This window comes from Canis lupus, chromosome 9, assembly GCF_048164855.1.
Source record: "Canis lupus baileyi chromosome 9, mCanLup2.hap1, whole genome shotgun sequence".
NCBI lineage: Eukaryota > Metazoa > Chordata > Mammalia > Carnivora > Canidae > Canis > Canis lupus.
In genome coordinates this window covers 24,707,049-24,732,609 of record NC_132846.1, presented here as the reverse complement: position 1 = coordinate 24,732,609, position 25,561 = coordinate 24,707,049, and the positions used below count along the sequence as shown (strand labels likewise).

General features: G+C 36.7%; 1 long non-coding RNA gene across 2 annotated transcripts in view; it reads right to left on the bottom strand.

The window, feature by feature from the left end:
- The window catches only part of LOC140639901 (uncharacterized), a 232,511-nt gene that overhangs the window by 77,149 nt on the left and 129,801 nt on the right, over positions 1 to 25,561 (bottom strand). Inside the window, exon 4 of one of the 2 annotated variants that reach the window (XR_012036551.1) lies at positions 2,407 to 2,529. The exons of the other annotated variant lie outside the window; for it this stretch is intronic. This is a non-coding gene — a long non-coding RNA (uncharacterized lncRNA). The remainder of the gene's footprint in view (positions 1 to 2,406; positions 2,530 to 25,561) is intronic. 2 annotated transcript variants of the gene reach the window in all.

The following is a 25,561-nucleotide window of genomic DNA, read 5'->3' as shown; positions in this document are numbered from 1 at the left end:
GGCAATGATTAGTTTTGATCATCACCATATCTTGATATGCACAGGTGTTGCACTGCCGTTGCCTCCCACTACTCAGAGTTCTGGAAATATTTCACAGAGGAAGGGTTGCCATCCCCTCCATCTGTGAGACATTTCATAAAAGGAGGACACAAAGACTATAGCACAAAAGTAGCAGGCTTGTGCCTAATTTATTAAATTTCTCAAAGCACACATGCATCCAGAGTGGTTGAGTTGGGTAAAAAGTAGCCACCACTGTATTGGTAACCAACAACTCCCTCCAAAGCTTGGACCTATTTTGTCTATGGAGACCATATGCCCCAAGTGAGCTTCTGCTCCAGGTCGTTTTGTATTTTTCCTACTATCTGACAGAAGTTGAAGACTACTACATTGTGTTATATATATTTGCACACACCCAAACTGCATGGGTTAGAGTTAAAAAAGTTCTAAATTAATAGATGCAGATAGAAATGTGGAAAAGAGGCATCACCCAGTTCCACCAATCAGTAGGATTTAAGTCCCAATTTAACTGAATATATTTGAGGAAAGATGGGGTTTAACTAGAATATTTAATTGTCCTAGCTATATACAACCCAATTAATGCCTGTTGCATTCATATTGCACATGTGTATGCAAATAAATGTGGGGTTTTTTTAGTTTTTTTTTTTCAAATAAATGCTTCTTAAAATTCATGAATCTACATTTACTCATGTAAAAATACTTTAGTAGCTATTGTCATAGTTTTGCTCTGGACATTTTCTTATAGTTCCTGACTTTCTCTCTAAAAATGTGATCCAAGAATGACAAATTATTTCACATATGTTCTGAACAATCACAAGAACATTTTGACTTTTATTAAAGTGAATCTTAATTCACTTTAATAAAATTCACCAGATGAATAATTTTTGCAACATCTGGTGTAGTTACTGAAAAAGTTTCATGTGGTTTAATAAATAAGTTGATTTATTCAAGCCATGGATCATCATATATTCAATTGAACTTATATACATCAAACACTATGTTTTGTTTAAAACTGAGTCAATTTTTGACTCCATTTAAATTTTCTTTACAGAAATAATAGCCTTTATTTTGTTGAACTTTATTCTTCCCAATGGAACAAAGTTTTTATTTTGTAGTATATTATCCAATCGCCTCTTAGCCTTTTGGCTAAGATCAAGTGTAGTATATTATCCAATATTTTTCAGTACATATTTAGTGAGTGCCTATTATGTGGCAAGTAACGGACAGGTGAATGTGGGAAGCAGCCTAAGCAAAGAAAATAGCATATGAATAAAACCAAATAAGCAAATGAGCATAACAATTTGGGGTTGTTCAGTATAGCAGGAGTATAGAATAAGAGGGAAGTGCCGATAAATTGAGCCACTTGCAAGGGTTACAATTAGAATTTATAAGATGTTTGGGTTTTGTCCTGAGTGTAATGGAAAAATTTGGAAGCTGTATAGCATGTATAAATCATGACAAAATCTGCATTTTAGAAAAATTACTGAAGTGTAGAGGCTAGATTGGAATGAATGAAGTTCAAGATACCAGCTAAGAGGTTGTATAATCTAAACAAGAGATATGATGTAGGACTGAAATTAGTGGTACTGGGAGGGAGAGAAGTGGAAAAAAATAACGGAGGTGTATTTTGGAGGTGGAATCTATAGATCTGGGTGATTACTTGTATTATAGAATAAGAGGCAGAGAGAAATCAGAGAAAACACCCAGGTTTGGGTCTCAAGTGGTGAACTCTATGGTGTATATATAATTCACTGGGATAGGTACCACAAGGGGATTAACATATTATGTAAGGAGGAAGATGACTGTGGTGGGGCATATGTGAGTTTAAGATGACTATGGATTACCAAGTGGGAATATCCAAAGGTAAGGGCTGCCTGGGTGGCTCAGTGGTTGAACATCTGCCTTTGACTCAGGTCATGATCCCAAGGAGTCTTGGGATCAAGTCCCACATCAGGTTCCCTCTGGGGAGCGTTCTACTTCTTCTTCCTATTTATCTCTGCCTCTCTCTGTGTGTCTTTCATGAATAAATAAATAAAATCTTTAAAAAAGGAACTATCCACTAGATGTATAGAGTACTAGCTATAAGGTTATTGGTGGCAAATGCTGTTAGGAAGTCAAGTATGGTAAAGAATTTTCTATTATGTTTAGTAACATGGAATTAGTAGCTTAACCTTATAAAAGAAAAAATGATGAAGTTCTGGGATAGCAACTAGATCAAAATGGTTTTAGGAGTGAGTGGGAAGGTGGAAGTTGAGCCAGAAAACAAGTTCCACAGTCATATTAAAGGAAAGGACAGCAAGGAGAGTCTAGGTCGGGGAGGGAGGGCTGATAGTAAGTAAACAACACAGAAATTATATGGCTTTGTTCTAATTGTTGGGTGATTTTTACCTCAGTCATCTGTGATACTGATATATGCTTCAGAAGATTTAGGAATTCAGGAATAATGGAAATAGAAACTCCTGAAATGCTTTGACACTGTTATCAACTCCAATAGTCCTGTGCCTGTGACATCTGAAAATATAAAATATTATAAAACCCAAAATAGTAATTTCAAAGGCCTTAGGCTTTAGTAGTTAGTAGAGTTAGCACATAATTAAAATCTATTGCTAAGAAAAAACTTATTTATAGTATTATAAATCTCATTTACTTAAACTCTGGTACCAAATTATATATGGTCTTTGGAGTATGACTTATCATGTTTTACCTGATGTAACCAACAAGTGACAGCACTTTCTAATTTTTAGAGAAGTTCCTTCAGAAGAAATTCCTATTACACACATCTTTTTTGTAAGTTTTAAATTCACTTTCTAAAACAGAGCTTCATTTATTAATTCAAGTGTTAAAGACATTTATTCATTTATTTACTGTATCTTTTTTAAGAGCCACTATGCACTATGATAGGGTTGGGTTTGTACTATAGGTGATGAAATAGTTCTTCACCTTAAGAAGTTCAGAATCTAGGGGTGATAGCTTACATGGAACAAAGTACATTCAAGTATGAGAAATACTAACAGGCTTTATTGAAGTGTATAACAGTATCTGGCCTACTATGAAGATTTATGGAAGTGTATGGATGGCTAGGGGAAATAACCTGATAATCTTGTCTGAAAAGTTATTTATTTATTTATTTATTTATTTATTTATTTATTTATATTTATTTATTTATTTATTTATTTATTTATTTATTTTAAAAAAGACTTTATTTATTCTTAAGAGACAGAGAGAGAGAGAGGCAGAGACACAGGCAGAGGGAGAAGCAGGCTTCATGCAGGGGGCCTGACGTGGGACTCGATCCAGGGTCTCCAGGATCATGCCCCAGGCTGAAGGCGGCGCTAAACAGCTGAGCCACCCGGGACGCCCTTGTCTGAAAATTTAAAGCTAATTGTATAAAACACCTTAACTTCACATGAATCTATCTTGGCATGAATCAGTGTAATTACATCCTTAGAATATTATTTGTTTTTAATGAAAGAAGCCCATTATAGTTATCTACAATTACTAGAAAGAAGATAATATAACTTATATATAATATTAAAAGATTAAAAAAATAGGATGCTTTAGAAATAAGATGTAGTTAATTTGATTTTCTGGTAATTGAGTGCTTAGAGTTTTTTTTTATTGCAGTGTCACATTTGAAATAAAAATTTTAGGTATTAGAGGGACAAGATGGTGGAAGAGTAGGGTCCCAAGTCACCTGTCCCCACCAAATTACCTAGATAACTTTCAAATCATCCTGAAAATCTACGAATTCGGCCTGAGCTTTAAAGAGAGACCAGCTGAAACGCTACAGTGAGAAGAGTTCGGGCTTCTACCAAGGTAAGAAGACGGGGAAAAAGAAATAAAAAAACAAAGGCCTCCAAGGGGGAGGAGCCCGCGAGGAGCCGGGCTGAGGCCGGGGCGAGTGTCCCCAGGACAGGAGAGCCCCGTCCCGGAGGAGCAGGAGCTGCACCGACCTTCCCGGGCGGAAAGGGGGTCGCAGGGAGTTGGAGCAGGACCCAGGAGTGCGGGGGTGACCTCGGGCTCCCGGGGACACTAACAGACACCTGCGCCCCGGGAGAGTGCGCCGAGCTCCCTAAGGGCTGCAGCGCGCACGGGGGGACCCGGAGCAGCTCGGGGGGCTCGGGGGCGGCTCTGCGGAGGGGGCTGCGGGGCGGGAGCAGCTGGGAAGGGAGCTCCGGGGCGGCTCCGCGGAGGGGGCTGCGGGGCGGGAGCAGCTGGGAAGGGAGCTCCGGGGCGGCTCCGCGGAGGGGGCTGCGGGGCGGGAGCAGCTGGGAAGGGAGCTCCGGGGCGGCTCTGCGGAGGGGGTGCGGGGCGGGAGCCTGAATCCAACAGCGTAGGCCCCCGAGCACAGGGCGCCGGGACACAGCCCAGGATCCGGCCTCCCCACCCCCGGGACAGGCAGAGGCCGGGAGGGCCCAGGACAGCGAGGACGCTCCTGCCCCAGCTGAGCAGATCAGCGGCCCCGCCCGGAGCCTCCAGGCCCTGCAGACGGAGAGCTCCGGAGTTCCTGCGGGGGCTGACTCCAGGGCTCCAGAGCTGGCCCTGCCACTGCGGTGGTTTCTCCTGGGGCCTCACGGGGTAAACAACCCCCACTGAGCCCTGCACCAGGCAGGGGCAGAGCAGCTCCCCCAAGTGCTAACACCTGAAAATCAGCACAACAGGCCCCTCCCCCAGAAGACCAGCTAGACGGACAAGGTCCAGGGGAAGTCAAGGGACTTAAAGTATACAGAATCAGAAGATACTCCCCCGTGGTTCTTTTTTTCTTTCTTTCTTTCTTTCTTTCTTTCTTTCTTTCTTTCTTTCTTTCTTTCTTTCTTTTTTTTTGTTTTGCTTTTTGATTTGTTTCCTTCCACCGCCCCTTTTATTTCCTTTCTTTTTCTTTCTCTTTTTCTTCCTTTTTTTTTCCTCTTTCTCTTTTCTTTCCTTCTTTCTATCCTCTCTCTTTCCCCTTTTCCCAATACAACTTCCTTTTGGCCACTCTGCACTGAGTAAAATGACTAGAAGGAAAACCACACCTCAAAAGAAAGAATCAGAAACAGTCCTCTCTCCCACAGAGTTACAAAATCTGGATTACAATTCAATGTCAGAAAGCCAATTCAGAAGCACTATTATACAGCTACTGGTGACTCTAGAAAAAGTATAAAGGATTCAAGAGACTTCATGACTGCAGAATTTAGATCCAATCAGGCAGAAATTAAAAATCAATTGAATGAGATGCAATCCAAACTAGAAGTCCTAACGACGAGGGTTAACAAGGTGGAAGAACGAGTGAGTGACATAGAAGACAAATTGATGGCAAAAAGGGAAACTGAGGAAAAAAGAGACAAACAATTAAAAGACCATGAAGATAGATTAAGGGAAATAAACGACAGCCTAAGGAAGAAAAACCTATGTTTAATTGGGGTTCCCAAGGGCGACGAAAGGGACAGAGGTCCAGAATATGTATTTGAACAAATCCTAGCTGAAAACTTTCCTAATCTGGGAAGGGAAACAGGCATTCAGACCCAGGAAATAGAGAGATCCTCCCCTAAAATCAATAAAAACCATTCAACACCTCGACATTTAATAGTTAAGATGGCAATTTCCAAAGATAAAGAGAAGATCCTTAAAGCAGCAAGAGACAAGAAATCCCTGACTTTTATGGGGAAGAGTATTAGGGTAACAGCAGACCTCTCCACAGAGACCTGGCAGGCCAGAAAGGGCTGGCAGGATATATTCAGGGTCCTAAATGAGAAGAACATGCAACCAAGAATACTTTATCCAGCAAGGCTCTCATTCAGAATGGAAGGAGAGATAAAGAGCTTCCAAGACAGGCAGGAACTGAAAGAATATGTGACCTCCAAACCAGCTCTGCAAGAAATTTTCAGGGGGACTCTTAAAATTCCCCTTTAAGAAGAAGTTCAGTGGACCAATCCACAAAAACAAGGACTGAATAGATATCATGATGACACTAAACTCATACCTTTCAATAGTAACTCTGAACGTGAATGGGCTTAATGACCCCATCAAAAGGCGCAGGGTTTCAGACTGGATAAAAAAGCAGGACCCATCTATTTGCTGTCTACAAGAGGCTCATTTTAGACAGAAGGACACCTACAGCCTGAAAATAAAAGGTTGGAAAAAGATTTACCATTCAAATGGTCCTCAAAAGAAAGCAGGGGTAGCCATCCTTATATCAGATAAATTAAAAATTACCCCGAAGACTGTAGTGAGAGATGAAGAGGGACACTATCTCATACTTAAAGGATCTATCCAACAAGAGGACTTAACAATCCTCAATATATATGCCCCGAATGTGGGAGCTGCCAAATATATCAATCAATCAATAACCAAACTGAAGAAATACTTAGCTAATAATACACTTATACTTGGTGACTTCAATCTAGCTCTTTCTATACTCGATAGGTCTTCTAAGCACAACATCTCCAAAGAAACGAGAGCTTTAAATGATACACTGGACCAGATGGATTTCACAGATATCTACAGAACTTTCCATCCAAACTCAACTGAATACACATTCTTCTCAAGTGCACATGGAACTTTCTCCAGAATAGACCACATACTGGGTCACAAATTGGGCCTGAACCGATACCAAAAGATTGGGATCGTCCCCTGCATATTCTCAGACCATAATGTCTTGAAATTAGAACTAAATCACAACAAATAGTTTGGAAGGACCTCAAACACAAGGAAGTTAAGGACCATCCTGCTAAAAGATGAAAGGGTCAACCAGGAAATTAAGGAAGAATTAAAAAGATTCATGGAAACTAATGAGAATGAAGATACAACTGTTCAAAATCTTTGGGATGCAGTGGAAGCAGTCCTAAGGGGGAAATACATCGCAATACAAGCATCCTTTCAAAAACTGGAAAGAACTCAAATACAGAAGCTAACCTTACACATAAAGGAGCTAGAGAAAAAACAGCAAAAAGATCCTACACCCAGAAGAAGAAGAGAGTTAATAAAGGTTCAAGCAGAACTCAACGAAATCGAGACCAGAAGAACTGTGGAATAGATCAACAGAACCAGGAGTTGGTTCTTTGAAAGAATTAATAAGATAGATAAACAATTAGCCAGCCTTATTACAAAGAAGAGAGAGAAGACTCAAATTAATAAAATCATGAATGAGAAAGGAGAGATCACTACCAACACCAAGGAAATACAACGATTTTAAAAACATGTTATGAACAGCTATACGCCAATAAATTAGGCAATCGGGAAGAAATGGATGCATTCCTGGAAAGCCACAAACTACCAAAACTGGAACAGGAAGAAATAGAAAACCTGAACAGGCCAATAACCAGGGAGAAAATTGAAGCAGTCATCAGAAACCTTCCAAGACACAAAAGTCCAGGGCCAGATGGCTTCCCAGGGGAATTCTATCAAACGTTTAAAGAAGAAACCATACCTATTCTCCTAAAGGTGTTTGGAAAGATAGAAAGAGATGGAGTACTTCCAAAATCGTTCTATGAGGCCAGCATCACCTTAATTCCAAAACCAGACAAAGACCCCACCAAAAAGGAGAATTACAGACCAATATCCCTGATGAACATGGATGCAAAAATTCTCAACAAGATACTGGCCAATAGGATCCAACAGTACATTAAGAAAATTATTCACCATGACCAAGTAGGATTTATCCCCGGGACACAAGGCTGGTTCAACACCCGTAAAACAATCAATGTGATTCATCATATCAGCAAGAGAAAAACCAAGAACCATATGATCCTCTCATTAGATGCAGAGAAAGCATTTGACAAAATACAGCATCCGTTCCTGATCAAAACTCTTCAGAGTGTAGGGATAGAGGGAACATTCCTCAACATCTTAAAAGCCATCTACGAAAAGCCCACAGCAAATATCATTCTCAATGGGCAAACACTGGGAGCCTTTCCCCTGAGATCAGGAACCAGACAGGGGATGTCCACTCTCACCACTGCTATTCAACACAGTACTGGAAGTCCTAGCCTCAGCAATCAGACAACAAAAAGACATTAAAGGCATTCAAATTGGCAAAGAAGAAGTCAAACCCTCTCTCTTTGCCGATGACATGATACTCTACATAGAAAACCCAAAAGTCTCCACCCCAAGATTTCTAGAACTCATACAGAAACTTGGTAGCGTGGCAGGATACAAAATCAATGCCCAGAAATCAGTGGCATTTCTATACACTAACAATGAGACTGAAGAAAGAGAAATTAAGGTGTCCATCCCATTTACAATAGCACCCAAAAGCATAAGATACCTAGGAATAAACCTAACGAAAGAGGTAAAGAATCTATACCCTAAAAACTATAGAACACTTCTGAAAGAAATTGAGGAAGACACAAAGAGATGGAAAAATATTCCATGATCATGGATTGGCAGAATTAATATTGTGAAAATGTCAATGTTACCCAGGGCAATTTACATGTTTAATGCAATCCCTATCAAAATACCATGGACTTTCTTCAGAGAGTTAGAACAAATTATTTTAAGATTTGTGTGGAATCAGAAAAGACCCCGAATAGCCATGGGAATTTTAAAAAAGAAAACCATATCTGGGGGCATCACAATGCCAGATTGCAGGTTGTACTACAAAGCTGTGGTCATGAAGACAGTGTGGTACTGGCACAAAAACAGACACATAGATCAATGGAACAGAATAGAGAACCCAGAAGTGGACCCTGAACTTTATGGTCAACTAATAATTCAATAAAGGAGGAAAGACTATCCATTGGAAGAAAGACAGTCTCTTCAATAAATGGTGCTGGGAAAATTGGACAGCCACATGCAGAAGAATGAAACTAGACCACTCTCTTGCACCATACACAAAGATAAACTCAAAATGGATGAAAGATCTAAATGTGAGACAAGATTCCATCAAAATCCTAGATGAGAACACAGGCAACACCCTTTTTGAACTCAGCCACAGTAACTTCTTGCAAGATACATCCACGAAGGCAAAAGAAACAAAAGCAAAAATGAACTATTGGGACTTCATCAAGATAAGAAGCTTTTGCACAGCAAAGGATACAGTCAACAAAACTAAAAGACAACCTACAGAATGGGAGAAGATATTTGCAAATGACGTATCAGATAAAGGGCTAGTTTCCAAGATCTATAAAGAACTTATTAAACTCAACACCAAAGAAACAAACAATCCAATCATGAAATGTGCAAATGACATGAACAGAAATCTCACAGAGGAAGACATAGACATGGCCAACACGCACATGAGAAAATGCTCTGCATCACTTGCCATCAGGGAAATACAAATCAAAACCACAATGAGATACCAGCTCACACCAGTGAGAATGGGGAAAATTAATAAGGCAGGAAACCACAAATGTTGGAGAGGATGCGGACAAAAGGGAACCCTCTTACACTGTTGGTGGGAATGTGACGGGTGCAGCCACTCTGGAAAACTGTGTGGAGGTTCCTCAAAGAGTTAAAAATAGATCTGCCCCACAACCCAGCAATTGCACTGTTGGGGATTTACCCCAAAGATACAGATGCAATGAAACGCCGGGACACCTGCCCCCCAATGTTTATAGCAGCAATGTCCACAATAGCCAAACTGTGGAAGGAGCCTCGGTGTCCATCGAAAATGAGTGGATAAAGAAGATGTGGTCTATGTATACAATGGAATATTACTCAGCCATTAGAAACAACAAATACCCACCATTTGCTTCAACGTGGATGGAACTGGAGGATATTATGCTGAGTGAAGTGCGTCAATGGAGAAGGACAAACATTATATGTTCTCAGTCATTTGGGGAATATAAATAATAGTGAAAGGGAATAGAAGGGAAGGGAGAAGAAATGTGTGGGAAATATCAGAAAGGGAGACAGAACATGAAGACTCCTAACTCTGGGAAACGAACTAGGGGTGGTGGAAGGGGAGGGGGGTGGGAGGTGGGGGTAAATGGGTGACGGGTACTGAGGGGGGCACTTGACGGGATGAGCACTGGGTGTTATTCTGTATGTTGGTAAATTTAACACCAATAAAAAATAAATTTATTATTAAAAAAATTAAAAAAATAAAAATTTTAGTACAATCATATATTTTAATTGGTTACAAAAATATAATCTGGGAGATCCCCACTTGTACTTGCTATGAATATAACATTTGGGAGGTATGCATTCTTACCCTCTTTCTATACAACTCAAAGCTAAGTCATCACAAATGCTTTAAATACAGGGGTACTTTAAATTTCATTTTAGATTCACTCATTGATGGCTTTTTTAAGGTAGAATCACCATCTGCTCTACTGTTATTTCAATGTTGGCAGTGATTTAAACATAGGGTAAATTTTACAACACGACCTAACCCTTCTTATAAATCATCCCAGAGGACACATATTTTAGTCTGTCATTTCACAGGAAGGTGTTATTAAAAGTGAGCTTGGTACAACCTACAATTCAAAACAAATTTGTTTCCGATGCCTTCAACAAGCATTACATTTTCATTAGTTGCTGATAGAGGTGGGGGTGGAAGGTAACACCAGCTGATTCATCTGACTAAATTTTAATTGTTATCCTTTCAATTAAGAGCAAGTCAGCTGTTTTCCTCCACTAATACAGGATGTGTACATTTCTACAGGAGCTCTTCTCTGTTAATGGACACAGAAATGATAGATTCATCAGTTAGACACATTGGTGAAAATTAATAAAATGTTTTAAATTTTGCTCCTAAGAGGTTTTTACCAAGTTTTAGTGATGTTAATAATTTTGAAAACATTAACCAGCCTGCCTTCCTTCCTTCCTTTTTTCCTTCCTTCCCTCCTTCCTTTCTTTCTTAAGAAATCTCACTGGCTCCCTATAAATAGGTATTATTGAATTAATACATTTGTGTTCTTTATCAAAATTTTTTTGAGGTGACATGTAACAAAATACATGTAAAATAACTTACTAAAATAGAGTATCGTGGTGAAGGAAGACATACTAAAGATAAACATGATCACTTTGAATAAATTTGTATTTTTGTCTGCTACTTCCTGGCAGACTGGAGAAAAAGGAGAAAATAAATAGCTATTATTATCAAAAAGGAAGAATTATACCATCATCTCAGGGGAAAGAAAATTCTCCCTGGCATGAATTACAAAAGAAAAGTTCTCAGATGGAAACTGAAGTGATAGAATGCATACGAGAAGAAGAGATACAGTGCAATCAACTAATGAAATAATTAACAGCTATGTAGGTAAAAAAAAACTATGATTTTATTATGTTCCTTTTAAAATGAACTTGTCATTTACTTAAATTCTTTTATCTGGTTTCTAGGCTACTTTGCAAAGAGTCAACATCATTGCTTGGGTGTAAACACTCTAATTTTGGTACTATGGACATATAGTAATTTTAAATTCATGCATACATCCAAAGATCTGTTGTTTTCTTCATGGTAAAAATTCAAATCAGCTTCATTTCCCAACATAAATCTATGAGTTACATTTTAAAATGAACATTTAAAAGCTTAAAAAGTAAAAATAAAAAGTAAGCTTAGTAAACTTCCCTAACAAACAGCAGTTATATTTTAAGTGCAATTATATATTGAGTTCTGCCCCAGGACATTTGAATCATGTTATACTTTAGAAATGGTTAAGTGCCTGGGATTGCTCCTCTGGTACAATATAAAATAATGAAAACAAGATAAAACACATACATGAGAAAATGACTTGTAATTTTTGCATTGACAGTGTATGGCAACTTTAAAAGTAATCTTTTTTCCTTCCACATTATATAGAAAGGAATCTACTTATAACATCACTTATAACCCACCTCCTCCCCCTCAATACATGATTTTGAGTGAAGGGATGGGATAATAAAACAATAATTGAATTCTCACTTTTAAGAATGAGGTATTTCTGCTTATGTATTTGTCACTCTACTTTGGTCTATATGACTAAAAATTAAGATGACATATCAACTCCATCATAAAGCGTATGAATAAGTGAAAATTCTAATAGGACTTGAACAATAGAGGAAGATAATAGTGCTCAAGTTTTTTCTTCCTTTATAAATACTAGCTTTTAGATTATATAAGTAAACCAGTGTATTTAAAAGGTTAGTCTCTAGATCCAGACTTCTTGACTTATCTGGGGCCCTGCCACTGACTAGCTGATTACACTGAAAAAGCCCCTTTGACCATTCTTGTGCCTCTAGTTTTCTTATCAATAAAATAAAGATAACAGCAGTATGTAACTTATGTATTGTTGTAAAGAATAAATAAGTTATTGCAGGTAAAGTATTTAGAATAGTGCCTGGCATACAGTAAGTGTGAAAAAAGTTATTTACTTTATGATGATTCATAATATTTTATATGGGAAGTTGTAGATTTACCCTTAGTGTAAAGGTCATAAGGAAGTAACAAAATTTCAAATCTGTGATTATTTACTGGAATGATAGTGCTCAGGTGATATTTAGAAATATATGGGGTTTTTAGGGTTTTTAAGTTTTTATTTTCATTCCAGTTAAACATACAATATTATGTTAGTCTCAGGTGTACAACATAGTGATTCAACACTTCCATACATCACCTGGTGCTCATTGCAAGTAAGTTCACTCCTTAATCCCCATCATTTTTTTAACCCATCCCCTCATCCCTTTCCCGTCTGAGAACCATCAGTTTGCTCTCTATAGTTAAGAGTCTCTTTCTTAATTTATCTCTTTTTCATCCTTTGCTTATTTGTTTCTTAAATTCCAAATATGAGTGAAATCATGTGGTTTTTGTCTTTCCTGAATGACTTATTTTGCTTAGCATTATACTCTCTAGCTCTACTCACATGTTGGCAAATGGGCAAAGTTTCATGCTTTTTTATGGCTGAATAATATTCACACGTAAAACACCTCTTCTTTTTCCATTCACCAATTGATGGGCACTTGGGCTGCTCTCATATATTAGCTATTGTAAATAACGCTACTGTAAACATCAGGGTGCATGGATCCCTTTGAATTAGTGTATTTGTATTCTTTAGGTAAATACCCAGTCGTGCAATTGCTGGATCAAAGGGTAGTTCTATTCTTAACATCTTGAGGAATCTTCATACTGTTTTCCCCAGGAGCTGTACCAGTTTACGTTTCCACTGACAGTGCATGAGTGTTCCTTTTTCTCCACATCCTCCTCACCAACACCTGTTGTTTCTTGTATTGTTGATCTTAGCCATTCTGACAGGTATGAGGTGATCCCTCATTGTAGTTTGTATTTGTATTTCCCTAATGATCAGTAATGACGAACATCTTTTCATGTGTCTGTTAGCCATCTGTATGTCTTCTTTGGAAAAGTGTCTATTCATGTCTTCTGTCCATTTTTAAATTGGATTATTTGGTTTTGGAGTGTTGTGTTTGATAAGTTCTTTATAGGTTTTGGAAACTAACCCTTTATCAGATACATTATCATCCCATTTCATAGGTTGCCTTTTTTAGTTTTATTGTTTCCTTTGCTGTGCAGAGCTTTTAATTTTGATGTAGTCCCAATAGTTTATTTTTGCTCTTGTTTCTCTTGCCTCTGAAGAGAAGAAAAAAGAGGTTGCTATAGCTGATGTCAAAGAAATTATGTCATAAAGGATTTTTATGGTTTCAAGTCTCACATTTAAGTTTTTAATCTATTTTAAAATTATTTTTGTCTGTGTTGTAAAAAAGTGGTCCAGTTTCATTCTTTTGCATGTTGCTGTCCAGTTTTCTCAACACCATTTGTTGAAGATACTTTTTCAAATTGGATATTCTCTCCTGCTTTGTTGAAGATTAATTGATCATATAGTTGTGGGTTCGTTTCTGTATTTTCTCTTCTGTTTTTGTGCCAGTACTGTACCGCTTAGATTATTAGAACTTTGTAATATAACTTGAAGTCTGGAATCGTGATGCCTCCAGCTTTGCTTTTCTTCCTCAAAGTTGCTTTGGCTATTTGTGGTTCCATACAAACTTTATTTAGAGTTGTTTGTTCTAGCTTTGTGAAAAATGTTGGTGGTAATTTGATAGGGACTGCATTAAATATGTAGATTGCTTTGGGTAGTACACATATTTTAAAAATATTCGTTCTTCCAATCCACAAGCATGGAATATTTTTCCATTTCTTTGTGTCACCTTCAATTACTTTCATCAATATTTTATAATTTTCAGAGTACAGATTTTTTACCTCTTTGGTTAGATTTATTCCTAGGTATCTTATGGTTTTGGTGCAATTGTAAATGGGGTTGATTTCTTGATTTCTCTTTCTGTGGTTTCATTCTTGGTTAATGGAAATGCAACAGATCTCTGTATGTTGATTTTGAGACTTTACTGAATTTATGTATCAGTCGAGCCATTTTTGGGTGGAGTTTTTCACATTTTCTATGTAGAGTTTCGTGTCATCTGCAAATAGTGTAAGTCTGTTTTCTTTCTTTCTGATTTGGATGCCTTTTATTTCTTTTTGTTGTCTCATTGCTGTGGCTAAGTTTTCCAGTACTATGTTAAATAATGGTAGTGAGAGTGGACATTCCTGTCTTGTTCCTGATCATAGAGGAAAAACTCTCAATTTTCTCTGTGAGGATGATATTAACTATGGGTTTTTCATATATGGCCTCTGTTATGTTATGTTCCCTCTAAACCTACTTTGTTGTGGGTTTTTACCATGAATGAGTGTTGTATTTCATCAAATCCTTTTTCTGCATCTATTGAAATAATCATATGGTTTTTATCCTTTCTTTTATTAATGTGTTGTATAACACTGATTGATGTATGAATATTGAACCACCTTTGCAACCCAGGAATAAATCCCAATAAATAAAGGTGAATGACTTTTTTTTTTAACTTCTTGTCAGATTCAGTTTGTTAGTATTCTGTTGAGGATTTCTGTGTCTGTGTTCATCAGGGATATTGGCCTATAGTTCTCTTTTATAGTATTTATCTGGTTTCAGCATAAGGGTCTTTCTAGCCTCATAGAATTAATTTGGAAGTTTTCCTTTCATTTCCAAATTTTGGAATAGGTTGACAAGAATAGGTATTAATTCTTTTTTAAAATGTTGGGTATAATTTGTCTGGGAAGACACCTGGTCCTGGACTTTTGTTTTCTGGAAGTTTTTTGATTACTGATTAAATTTCTTTGCTAGTTATCAGTCTATTCGAATTTTCTATTTCTTCCTGTTTTGGTTTCAGTAATTTTTATGTTTCTAGAAATTATCCATTTCTTCTGGGTCTTCCAGTTTGTTGCCATGTAGTTTTTCATAATATTCTTTTATGATTGTATTTCTGTAGTATTGGTTATTTCTCTTCTCTCATTTGTGATTTAATGTATTTGATCCCTCCCCCCCATTTTTGATAAGTCTGGTGAGAGGTTTATCAATTTTATTGATTTTTTCCAAGAAACAGCTCCTGGTTTCATTGATCTATTCCATTTTTTAAAAGTTTCTATATCATTTATTTCTGCTGTAATCTTTATTATTTCCTTTCTTCTGCTAGCTTTAGGTTTTATTGTCCTTTTTCAGCTCTTTTAGATATAAAGTTAGGTTGTGTGTCTGAGATTTTTCTTGCTTCTTGAGGTAGGCCTATATTGTGACATATTTCCCTCTTAAGACCACTTTTTGAAGGATCCCAAAGGTTTTGGACTGTTTTTTTTTCATCTATTTCCATGTTTTTAATAATTCCTTCTTTGATTTCCTGATTTACCCATTCATTTTTTGGTAGTATGTTGTTTAACCTCCATTTATTTGTGGTCTTTCTGAAGACCACAGTCTTGTGGTTGACTTTACATTTCATAGCACTGTAGTCAGAAAAAAATGCATGGTATGATCTCAGTTTTTATGTACTTGTTGAGGCCTGATTTGTGATCCAGCGTGTGATCTATTCTGGAGAATGTCCCAGGTACACTTGAAATGAATGTGTGTTCTGCTCTTTTAGGATGGAATGTTCTGAATATATCAGTTAATTCCATTTGGTTCAGTGTATCATTCAAAGCCATTGTTTCCTTGTTGATTTTCTGTTTATATTATCTTTCCATTGCTGTAAGTGAGGTGTTAAAGTCCCCTACTGCTTTGCATTATTATCAATGAGTTCATTTGTATTTGTTATTGTTTTATATATTTGTGTGCTCTCAAGTTGGGGGCATAAATAACAATTTTTAGATCTTCTATTTGGATAGATTCCTTTATTATGATATAGTGCCTTTCTTTATCTCTTGTTATGGCTTTGGTTTAAAGTCTAGTTTGTTCGATAGAAGTATTGGTACTCTGGCTTTCTTTTGACATCTATTTGCATGATAGATGGTTCTCTCCATCTGCTCACTTGCTCTGGAGGTGTCTTTAGGTCTAAAATGAGTCTCTTGTAGACAGCATATATGTGGATCTTGGTCTTGTCTTGGGATTGGAGCATTTAGTACATTTACATTCAGAGTAATTATTGATAGATAATTTAGTGCCATTCTATTACTTGTTTTATCAGGTTTTTTTTTTTTTTTTGAGATTTTCTTTATTCCTTTCTTGTCCTTGTCACTTGTGGTCTTCCCTTTCCATTCAAAGAGTCCCCTTTAATATTTCTTGCAGGGCTAGTTTAATGGTCATTAACTTTGTTAGTTTTTGTTTGTCTGGGAAACTCTTTATCTATCCTTCTATTCCAAATGAGAGCCTTGCTGGATGGAGTATTCTTGACTGCAGATTTTTCTCATTCAGCACTTTGAATATATCATCCCACTCTCGTCTAGCTTGCCAAGTTCTGTTGAGAAATCTGTAGCTAGCCTTATGGATTTTCCCTTGTAAGCTAAGAACTTCTTTTATCTTGCTGCCTTTAAGATTTTTCTTTATAACTATATTTTGCAAATTTAAGTACAATATGTCTTGGTGTTGGCCTACTTTTATTGGTTTTGATGGGAGTTATCTGTGCCTCCTGGATTTGATTGTCTGCTTCATTCCCCAGATTAGAAAAGTTTTCAGCATGATTTCCTCAAATAAGTTTTCTGCCCCTTTTCCTCTCTCTTCTTTTTCTGGGACTTCTATAATGCAAATGTTACTATGTTTGATAGAATCACTGAGTTCCCTAAGTCTATTCTTATGTTCCATAATTCTTTCTTTGGTTTAGCCTTATTATTTTCCATTATTTTATTTTCTACATCACTTATTCATTCCTCTTCTTCTTCCAGCCTGTGTTCATTGCATCAAGCCTACTTCAATCTCAGTTATTGCATTTTTAATTTCTGATTGATTGTTTTTTAACTCTCCTAGCTGTGGTAAGGGACTCCCTAAAGAATTCCATTCTTTTCTCAAGCCCAGCAAGTATCCTTATGATTGTTGCTTTAAATTCTCCATCAGGCATGCTACTTATATCTGTTTTGCCTAGGTCTCTGGCTGTGACCTTATCTTGTTCTTTCATTTGGGCTGAATCTCTCCATCTTGGCATTTTTGTCTAAGTCTCTGCCTTCTGTGTATTAGAAAAACCTGTTATGTTTCCAGCTCCTTAGAGTAATGGCTTTATGAAAGAGGTCATATAGTGTCAAGGGCCTGGCACTCCAGGGAGTTCTCTGATGTGTTCTATGTGCACTCTGCTGTTGTGTTTTGGCTGCTCTATCCTTCAGGCCAGTCATCTCCAGGGGATCACCTTGCTTTCTGTAGGCAGTGTTTGGTCCTTGGCCAGAACATGCTGAGTTTTGACTCAGTGTGCTCTGGTCTGCTTTTTAAATGAAACCTGATACTACTTGTACTAGAACTAAAGATGTGTAAAACTTTTTGGTTGGGAGATATGGTGTGGGTAAGGGTTTCTGCTGGTCTTCTGGGGCAGAGCAGAGGCCTGCTATTCTGGGACTAGGGCAAGCTTGACCAAAAAGGGCAGTCAGTCATGTGGTTGGGGGTGGAGAGGTTGTGGGACTTGTTATAAGCAAGTTAGGCAGCCAGTGTTGGAACTGTGCTGCTTCCAGCAGATAGCTCTGTGTTTATGCTGAGGGATAGGGGAGGGAAATGGCACCAGCTGGTTCTTTGTCCCCAGAGTGGCTTCTTTGTGAACATGGCCTCTAAGGGATGCACTCCAAGAGGACTGAATAACCTTCCTCTTATATGACCCAGGCATTCTTCAGGTCACTAATTTCCACACCATCTACCCTTGAATTGTTTGCTTGCCTTCCCTCCAGAAACAGCACAATGCCCTCAGGGCTTTATTCCAGCCAAGCTTGCTGACTTAAAACTCCTTGTTAACCTGTGCTGCTGGCAAGAACTTGGAAAATTAGCCCCTCTTGTTTTCACTGCCAATGGCTTTGGAAACATAGTCTTGTGCATTCTCCTGTGTGCTCTTCTTTCTCTCTCTCACCTTTTTTCATGACCATAGCTCCCTCACCTCCACAGTACCTATGATCAGTTTCTCCCCTAAATCATGCATTCTCACTTCCTACCTACTTTGATGTGGCTTCCTCTCTCCGTTTAGTTGTGGAGCTTGTTCTAGAAGTCTTTAGGGTGATTTCTGGGGGTATTTAGAATGATTTTATAGTTATCCTGTTGTGTTTCAGGGACAAAACAAGCTAGGGTCCTCCTACTCTATCACCATCTTAGCTCCCCTACTGACCCAATGAATTCTTATTTTCTCTTTTACTGACACTTATTTTCCTTGTAACTGAGAGACCAGTTGGTTGGTGGCTGTTCCAGACTTAAAAGTTGAGAAATAAACATTTCTTTTCATATAGACAAGTAAGTAACCACTAAATTGAGATGGAGAAAATATTGTCTTTGAAAGGCACAAGTTTCCAATATTCTAATACATGTAAGCTATTCTCAAAGTAAAAGAGATTATATATATAATCAATTCTAGAAAAAACACATAGCAGCATTGCCCAATAGAAATGTAATATAAGCCACAAGTGCAAGGTACACAATAATTTTTAGTAGCTATATTAAAATAAATTAAAAAAGAAACAGGTAAAATCAGTTAATTTTAATAATATATTTAATATATCCAAAATATTATTTCAAAATGCAATCAATATAAAATTGATGATATATTTACATTCTTTTGTTTATACTGAGTCTTCAAAATCCAGAGTGTATTTTACACTTAAAGAATATCTCAATTTGTACCAGCCACATTTCAAGGCTCAATAGCCACTGTGGCTAGTGGCTACTGCATTGGACAGTGCAAAAATCCTGAATGTCTTCTTCATTCCCCACTAATTCTATCTGAATCCTTTGTCTTTTTCTAAAGATCTAAGTGCCTTCAGTATATCTTGTTGAGTGAAAAAAAAAAAAGTTAAGAATCAAATATTTATCTTTTCTCTGACCTTGAGGATCTTATAATAAAAGAAGTAAAACAGGGATCCCTGGGTGGCGCAGCGGTTTAGCGCCTGCCTTTGGCCCAGGGCGCGATCCTGGAGACCCGGGATCGAATCCCACATCGGGCTTCCGGTGCATGGAGCCTGCTTCTCCCTCTGCCTATGTCTCTGCCTCTCTCTCTTTCTCTCTCTGTGACTATCATAAATAAATAAAAATTTAAAAAAAAAAAAAAAAAAGTAAAACATATATACAAATAACCATAAGATGTCAAAAATAATGAATAACTTAGAAATTTTTTAAAATTATGTGATAGGGCTTATGTCTTGAAAAAAATAATATATCTCTCATGCTTCTATTTGCACCATTTTTCTTTCTATCCATATTTCCACATCAAATCATTTCTCTCCATTATATAAATTAGTTATAATGAGAATTTAATTTCTTAGTTTCAAAGTAGTTAAGTAAAATTGAATATATTCCTCATGTTAGTGATTGCATGAAACTAAAAATTGCAAAATATTTTTTACATAACAAAAACATAGATCTCAAAATAAAAATCAATAGTGGCAATCATCCAGGGAAGATTATAAAGAAAAATAAAATAAAAAAGAAAACTCATTAAAAATAATTTATTCTTCCCAAAATTATTATGGCATCATTATCTTTTATTTCCTATTTCCCTAATTAGATAGTAAAAAATAGTAATCCATTGTTAACAATTTTAGGTTCTACAGGAAAGTTCAGAGTAAGTAGTTTCTCTTTCTTCCAAGTCTTTATACTCCTCTTTTTGCTTTCACACATAGGATTTCTATTCTGCTCTCTTTTGTATATAAATATTCTTAGCAACAAGTAAAGAATAAAGGCTGAATGGATTTATACTGTGCCAACTCTGAGATTTAATGTTTTCCTGTGGGAAGTATATGTGAATGTCTATGTTTTATTCAGTACTTACTCAGTTGAGGACCTCAAAGAATGAACAGATATGTTTGCATCTCATACAAGTAGAGAGACCACTTGGGGATACAACTTGGTGTTGGAATGTCAAACACTCTAACTGGACTGTTTTCTTGTACTTGAAGTGCAAAAAACCAGTTTGACCTGTCCCACTGTTATTTATACTGAATAAATAATGCTTGAGTATATACTGTTAGAGATGTATTGAGCCTCCCAGATTACCTTTAAGCAATACACATGAATTGGGAAAGGTGGCCAGATCCTATATAATGCATTTCTATGGGTGTGAGATGGGGTTTCCCAAAATGGTGAGGGGTAGAAATTCAAACTATAGAATTTTGAGGAAGAAGATCCTATTTGAGAGGAAGGAGGGCCTAATTGTAAGAACATTTAGTCTAGAAACTAGGTTTAGTCCACAAAAGAATTCCTGTCGGTGGGGCCTAACCTTCCCGTGATGCCACTGGAATAAGGAAATAGTCATATTGAGCAAACAGTGTTAGATGTGAAAATCATTATATATTTAATTTTCTCCAACACTTCAGTAAAATCTGACATAACTACCCGGCTTTCAGTGACTGTGTGGGAGAGCAAAAGAATAAAACAAAAGAGAGAAATGGGGTCTGTTTCATATCATTTCTTTACCCATGACATTTATGGAAGTAGTACCTCATATTGAGAGAACTGTAGGCAGTGGGAATTCAGGCAACCAGAATGGAAGAGGAGCTGGGCCTCCATGAAGTTAGGAACAACATGAAGGAACATGAGCCATTGGGATGGTGCTTCCAGGTGCTGAGCCAGAAATGGATATGAAACAACCTCCCTTTTTCTTATCTATTCAGAGGACGGTAGTTTAATTAGGAAGAGATCATGCAGCATGTAAAAGGGAGGCTTGAGGAAGCTGCAATTAATTTTTACCATTGGTATACCTGGGTATGACAAGGTAGCAATTAAGAAGCTGGAGGTTCTTAAGTCAGTTAGATGTATGTTTGAATCTCATATCTACCACCAAATAGCTGTGTGAACTGAGACAAGTATTGTCTCTTGATATTCCATCAATAAAATGAAAATAATATTAATATCTCCAAAGAACATAATCACATGAAGTTTTTAGTAAAATGCCTATTGCAGAGTCAGATGTTAACAACATATAATGTTATAATTGATCTTTTTATTTTAGTTCTCATATTTTAATGTTTATTTCCTTAATAATCATAAAATAATTTAGTATACCACTATAAATTAAAATATTTCTATACTGTGGAAACAACCAATCAACCTACCAAAAATAAACACTGGATATTAAAGGGATATTCTGAAATGTCTAAGTAAAATATTCTTTCAGTTGAAGTTTTTGATATTCAATAACTCTCCTGTCAAGTTGCAAATCTCTTTCAAAATATATACCAGGAAGTCATCTTTAGAGAGGATATAGTTGACACACATAAATAAAAGTTAAGCAAACAAGTAAGATAGATAAATCTAGGAAACACAAGGACTAACAAGACTGAATAAACAAAAGACAGAATAGAAACTTCAGACAGATTGGAGAATAAAAGGAAGCACAATATATTGGAAGCCAAGAGGAGGGAATTGCAAGAGAGAAAAGATTATCAGTGCCAAATGCTACAGAGAGAACAAGGAGAACTGACTGGATTATTAAATTAAATTTGGCAGGTTGTCAGATTGAAAGAATTTTTTGTAAGTAAACAGCAAGCTCCATAAATGTCAATTTTAGGATACTTAACCCAAGAACTTTGAGAAAGAGGGGATAATGAAAGAGTAGTACATCAAAGTAGGATGAGTAAGGGAAATAATATTTTTGGTATACAGGAAAGCCGATCAGTTTGGAAGCAGGGGAAAATTTGCAGATACATTTATTAGCACTAAGATTTTAAGGGCTTCAAGTGTTTATAATTCCTAAAGGGGTATACAACCGTTGAACTCTACAAAGCTGCCCCAACATCCCAAAGTAATAAATCTTGGAAACAATCTAGATAGTAGAAGAAGCAAACATATGTTTGTTACCCTCTGTTTAGTGCAGGCCTATATGCATGGGGCTGGGTATAACAGCTCCCAGTTCACAAACCAAAACCATCTGGATCATTTATCTAGATTTACTATCTCTGACAAGGCTGTGCAGATTTACAGGTACCTTCAGTTTCCTTCTTAATTTCCCCATTCTGGAAAGGAGAGTGCCTCTTCCTGTAACCACAGAGCTTTCTCTTCATCAAACTAGAACCAGAGGGAAACTAACTGTACACTTTCATTTCTTGACTGAGCTGGATCTTTCACCTTGGAATCTTGTAAATCTTCCAAATACACAGTTTTTGAAAATGATTGAGAAAATCTCTTATCACACTATCTCCAATACTGAGCTGTTGCTTTTCAGAGAAATAGGTCCATCATTGTTACCTGATATGTTTCTAACATTTTAATATCTGCTTTAGAAAATGCAAGCTCAGAGAGATTGAGGGACTTGCCTAAGGAAATTGACTAATGAATAGCAAAACTCCTCATTGAACTTATTTTTTTCTAATTATTCACTTATATGTAAAAATGTTTCTATTTTAGTTAACAGAGTAGATTCTATTAATAGATTAATTCTATTCTATTAGATAAATAGAAAATAATCTATACCTAATTGATAAATTAATAGAAAAAATATGAAGAATTTTATATGGTATACTATTTTTTTATTATTGGGGACTGTTTCTACCCATCTAAATAGAAATGAGTTTGTCAATATGGATGTGCCTTTCTTTCCATAACAAAAAATACATTGCATAACTTTGAGTCTATACTGAATGACATGACTTGAAATAGGCCACTTTTCTTCCTGGCATACCTCTTTCTCTGGATTCATATCAAAGCTTGAGCTCAAACTGCAAAGCTGTCTACTTTTCCTAGAAATTTATATGTTTGAATAAGAGATGTTAAACTGACTTAGATGAAAAACATTTTTAATGCTCTTTTCAATTTCAATTTTAGAATAGAGTCAAATTCTGCAGTCTTTTACTTTTAAACTAAAATTTATTAAGAAAATTTAACACTAAAGATAAAGATTTTATGAAGTTAGGCTTAAAGAAGTTCTTGTACAAAATATGATTAATAAATCATATCATAATTCTATGTTTTTAAAGTCATTTCTGTAAAACTTTAAAAATTATATTTTATGTCTAACCTAAATCTAGGATTATCTGAAATATTAGCAAGAGTTTTTTCATCTGTTCACTCTTTGCTCTCTAATCAGTATTCAGCAATGGAGAGTTCTTGCTTCTTCTTAAAATTCCCACTTTTATGGCATAGTGACAGCTTACCCTTCTGATTGCATTCTAAATTCTCTAGGGATTCTCAGTTTCCTTTAGTAGCTAGTTGTCTTTCTCCAGGCCCCTATTTTTTTTTCCAGTAGCCACTTTTCTCTTTTAATATCCTCTTGCTAAAGGACTCCCAAAAATTTCATTCTGATGACTGTCATCTAAATTTCATGTAAGTAAATTCAAGGACTCTGCTATTCTAATTCCAGAAATATATACACACAGAAGGAAAGAAACCTGTCTACCTAAGGCATAAATTGGCATATGGTCAAAGTTTTACAGACTATTTTACCAATGTGAAGAATCAACACATCTATATATCATTACAAACCAAATCATTAACATTAGAAACTATTAAACAAGTTCTCCTAAATACATTACTGTATATTTTTCCATGTCACTGCTTTCACCAAGCTACTTCCAATATCAAGAATTGTTAATGGCTCCATTCAAAGGGCCCTCCTATCATATCAGCAGATTATTGCTTAAAAAAAAAAATGCAACTCTATGCATGTTACTTCCCTCTCCCTCATTTAAACCAATTGGCTAACACCCTGTGCATAAGAAAAATCCCAAATCATTAATATGACTTATAAATATCTATTTGCATGATCTATTTCCTCTTTATATTTCCAATCTCATATACTTTCACTTTCTCCTTCACACACCATCTTCTAACTACAGACGGATTCTCTCAATCTTTCCCATCCTTAGATTTTAACATAAACGATTTTCTCTTTCAATAAAAATCACCCTATTTTCCCCAAATCCTATCACATGGTTAACTTCCCATCACACTTCATATTCATATTAAAAGTTAATTTCTCAAAGAATATACTGTAACATTCAAGCAAGTTACATACTGTTCATTTGTATGTCATGTTATTATCTGATACTACTTAATACAGCCACAATTAAGTAATTATTTGTCTATTATTATTTAAAGTCGGTCTTCTGGACTAGACTCTACCTCTATCCATCTTTTTCTGTTACTAAAATATGCCAAACAATCTCGTGTCTCACACCTATTGTGCCTGCTCTTCCCTCTACCTGGAAGTTTCTTCTTTCAGATGTCCACTTTCTTCTTGTTCTCTGCTTCAATGTCACATCAGCAGAGAGGCTTTCATAGTTGTGCCCAAGATTGCGAATCTGAGAAACCACCAAGGAGCCGACACCAATGCAAGTACATGAGGGTTTATTAACAAGCTCGAGCTTGGGTCCAAGTATACCCAACACAGCAGAGCAGGGACTTGGACCCTGAGGTTAAGAGGTGTAGCAGTTTTAGAGGGGCCAGTGGCCAATGAGATTGTGACACACACAGAAAGTTGCATAGTCATGTGGGTCCACACGCAGGTGGCCAATTGAATTACAATTTACCCTATAGTGACCATTTGAACTAGCCTATCACTCTGGTCAGAATTGGTGCACAGGTTTGGCGGGCACAAGGCGGGGTTTACATTCTTTGGTGGTTAGGGGTTCCACATTCCTATATGAGCCGATTTCTGGTAAGGGTGTGCTCAGCGGCTTGACTAGGGTGGGGCAGCGCCTTAAGCAATAAGCAGGTCATGTGGGGGTCATACAAGAGGTGGAGGGTGTAGCACAAAATGGAGTTAGTCCTGCTCTGCTTGTCCAGGGGTAGGGGGTTTTTGTTAAGTTCCTTGGGTCCCACATCACCTAGCCATGCTATATAAAACTCCTTCTCATCCCTAACTTCTTCCATCACTCATTACTTCCCTTTTTTCTGTTTTAACTTTCTTCATAATAGTTATGGCCATATTTATATATTAATAATGTATTGAGTCTGTTTTACTTTCTTCCACAACTAAAATGAAGCTACCTAAAAGTGGAACAGTGTTTTTATCGTTGTATCCCTAGTATACAAAACAATGCTTGGCATATAATACACATTCAATAAATACTGTAGCCGTTGAATGTGTGGCTAGATTAATAGTACTTTTTATTTCACATTCCTGTTTGGACTGCATGTGCAAAATCAACGCACTAAAAGATGAATTAAATGTGAATTTAAATTCATTCTATATTCACACTGAATTTCACCTATAAATACATTCAAAATGTTAT